This window comes from Pteropus alecto, unplaced genomic scaffold, assembly GCF_000325575.1.
Source record: "Pteropus alecto unplaced genomic scaffold, ASM32557v1 scaffold106, whole genome shotgun sequence".
Classification (NCBI taxonomy): domain Eukaryota; kingdom Metazoa; phylum Chordata; class Mammalia; order Chiroptera; family Pteropodidae; genus Pteropus; species Pteropus alecto.
Genome location: NW_006442103.1, coordinates 14,200,488 through 14,204,190, shown reverse-complemented (window position 1 = coordinate 14,204,190; position 3,703 = coordinate 14,200,488). Strand labels below are relative to the sequence as shown.

Sequence of the window (3,703 nt, the reverse complement as noted above, 5' to 3'; positions counted from 1 at the left end):
GTCAGAACCCCAGGAGTGAAGCTGCCTGCCTACTCAACATGTCGGTCTCGCTCAGAGGCACAACTGATGTTTCAGACGCACGAAGCAGAAGCCAGTAGCAGCCTCTTTCGTCTGCTGACTGGCTGCCTCCCCCTGCCTTCCTGTGTTTGTTCCTTGGCAGCTGTAGGCACTGCTAGTGGCAAACACCGGGACAAGGCTGGAGCTCATCACACCCCAGCTCGTGAAGGCCAGCAGGGCAGCGCTGAGGTACGCAGGATCCTGCTGAGGGTGCGGCACCTTACATTCTGGAATTCCCAGGCCTACATGTCAGAGAGAACCTCCTTCGCTCTCCTTTGGTAAAAGCGAAGTGAAGATCAGTGGCCTCAAAGAGACGCTTCTCCTACAGTCACGTCCACTCATGTAAAACGTACCTGCCACTTAAAAGGACACAGTGTTCAGAAAATCATATGAGGAAAATAACGTGTATGGTAGTGATGGTGGTAAACAAACAGCTCACCTTCACGAAAAGGAAATTATAAAACATCAACAGCTCTGCCTGGAGCTAGTAAGTAATTAAGGGAACTCTGGTGTGGTGGGTAGAAAGTTATTTTGCGAGGGGTACAGGGACACATGCTGAATTTATAGAAGCATTCCCCTCCTTCTGCGGAGGATGGATCTGCAAGGCAAAGAAGTTTCTGGTGCAACGGTGTTTATATATACTGCGTACAATACTTTGACTATTTGAATTTTTAATCATACATGCAATTCTAAAAGGTTGACTCCATTAATTATTACTTTTATTATGTTTTGAAGCTAACATTTTTCCCTAGATAACCCGTGTTTAATTATATGGCACTCAATGGGGAAAGTGACAATTTAAATAATTTTGTTTAGAGTCGACAAGAGAAAAATTGAGCACAGGCTCTGGAGCTAGACTTGTCAGCTGTGTGACCTCAGATCAAGTTACTTAACCTTTCTGTGCCTGCTTCCCTAACTATAACAACAGAATTATATTTTATTTACCTTATAGGTCCATGGTGGCCATTAAGTGAGATAATTCACAATCATTGAGAACAGTGCCTAGTACCCGGCATGCATGCCCCACTGTCAGGCAATGCTATTTAGTTCAGTAAAGTGAAATTTCTTTAGTTAGGAAGAATACCTTTGTATGGCATATGACTTTAGTACCATTTTCATTGAACTTACGTCCTTTTTTTTTTTGGTCTATGCTAGTCTACCTTTAATGGATACCATGAACTGTAGCGAAGTAATTTAATGATTTCCATTCTGTTCCTTGCAGGCCTCCCTTTACTGTTCCCAGGTTGGAAGTGAGTGTCACAGAGATCAGAGAATACTGGATGTGTTTTACTGGGTTTGCTTGGAGGACCTCGGGGTTGGCAGCCAGGGTGGGGAGAAGCACTACGGCAAGGTGTGCAAAACGTTTTGCTGAACTTGTGGTCTGTAAACCATAAAACATCATCCAGGTCACTGATGTGGGGATCAGAGGGCTTGTGGCATTTATGACAAACCCTATGATTCTTTCATTACGACATAGCTCTTATAAATGAATAATTCTGGGCCACTATTCCCAAAGAAAGAAAATGTCAACCTCATTTTACCTGTCTTGCCAATGATTTCAGCTCACCTTCCCAGAATATCTGATCTTGGCTTAAGCCATTAATAACCTCTGACACACTCCCAGCAGCTGGGTGTATATTTCTGAAGAGCTGTGAATGGTTAATGTATCTGGGATTCTATGATGTATATTTGCTTTTAAGTGACCCCTCTTGGCCCTTGCTAGACATTTAAGCTTCAGAAAAATAGATTCCACGGGTGCTACCTCCTCTGTAAATCCCATGGTGCCAGGTCCAATGATTGCTGTTCAATAAGCAGGACTCAGGCACTAACAGAGACAGACAGCAGCTGAACACGCATGTGCCTTTCCATCAGGCTTCAAGAGAGACCAAAGTCACTAGGAGAAACACGGTCCAGCCCCAAGTCCACCTAATCCTGTCTTGTCCACCCTCTGGAAAAAACAGCACAGCACGATGCCCAAATCACTTGCCCATACCCAGCGAGTCCCCTAACCACAACTACTTCATTTTACAGATAGAGGATGATGACAATAATCTAAGTTACAGTTAATTGAGTGCTTACTATGTGTTAGGGACTGTTTCGAGTCATTTGCATGTACCATCTCACTTAATTCTCAGAACAAGCCTTATAAGGAAGATAAAATATGAATTTCCCATTACAGTTAAGAAAACCAAGGTCACACACCTGGTATGTGCTGGGGCTTAAACTCTGAGTCTAATTGCGGAACCTGTGCCCTTAGCTATGGAAAATGTACAGCGATGTAGCAATTACCAGAACTATGTATTTCCTCAAAGGCGGGTGGGTAACAATCATAAATGGTCTCAAACCACACAAAACCCACAAAGAATTTTGCAGTTTCAACTCCGACTCACAGGTTCAGTGTCCCGAGCATTGTGGGGAGTCCAGGAGAAAAGAAACGAATCTGAAATAGCTCTAGCTCCTCAGGAGCTCCCAGGCCAGAGGTGGAAACTGCCTGTTCAAATACAATGTGATCAGCACCCCTGCAGCGTCAGCCTAGGGTAACAAACCGGGCGTTCGTGTGTTAGGGAGATGGATGGGAGAACACACTCCACGCTTGTTTAGTCTTCGACAGAGCGTGTGACATGGAATTGCCGCTGGGTAAGGACACCTCCCTTTATGGGTTCATCTTGTCCCTCGAATTCATAAGACAATAAAACTGTACCGCCTGGCAATCGGTCCTCACCAATATGCCGTTCTCAAAATTCTTCTCCCATTTTACTTACAAATGAAGCTGCAACCAAGTCACCCTGCCAACACGGTCACGGTGAAAATTTCACACTCGATGTTTCACTAATCATACTGAGAGACATCGATGTTATGTTTGGGAATGCTAAATGCTCACCGATAGGTGAAAAGTGTTATTTCTTTGAACTGCAGCATGTTTGAAACAGTTTCCTCCCACAAATCAAAAAGCCCCGACTACATCACACTGATTTAATTCAACTCTAAAAACTCTAATTAGTGGTTACATAAAGTGACTAATTACATCTCTCTGGATGCCATCTCACGTAAAGAGCCTAGGAGCTGTGTAATCAAACAACCCACCCCCAGGAAGGAGAATGCTAATTAGCATTGTTGATGGGTGATACAAGTTATAATACTTCCAGCAACCCTGTAAAATTTATAAACATATCGCTGAAAATGCCAGATTCTTTACAGCCTGCTAGCTTTTGGAATAAGCGTCTAAAAATACATGCATTTCCAACCACAGCCCCGGAAAAGGAAAAAAAAAAAAAAAAAGGTGTTAACGAAATGCACGTGCCAGCTACACAATCACCATAATAAAGCCGCTCTAGTATCTCTTAACGAGCAGCTAAGAGAGCTCACAACACCTTCGCGGTGCGAGCTTGGTACCTGGTTTGAGGACGTGAAAACTGAGCAACAGATTTCTTCTGGGCTCCAAGTCTCTCTCCAAGCTCATCTCCCGGCCGCCAGGCCGCGGCTCCGCCCCACTCCTGCCTCCGCCACTGACGCGTTTAAAATTTTCTAAAGCTTCACGCCGCTGCGGGCGCGTTGCTCGGGGCAGTTCAAACCCTGCAGGGGGCACGGAGGTCCTGCCCCTGGCGACGCTGCCCCGGCGCGGCGCGCTTTGCTGCGACCCGGACCC

At 45.2% G+C, this 3,703-nt stretch overlaps 1 protein-coding gene across 1 annotated transcript in view; it reads right to left on the bottom strand.

Annotated features, from left to right (window-relative positions):
• The window catches only part of VANGL1 (VANGL planar cell polarity protein 1), a 50,837-nt gene extending 47,154 nt beyond the window's left edge, over positions 1–3,683 (bottom strand). Inside the window, exon 1 of the mRNA XM_006919671.3 lies at positions 3,451–3,683. The gene's annotated coding sequence lies outside the window, so the exon portion shown is untranslated. The remainder of the gene's footprint in view (positions 1–3,450) is intronic.
• Between the last annotated feature and the right edge of the window lie 20 nt (positions 3,684–3,703).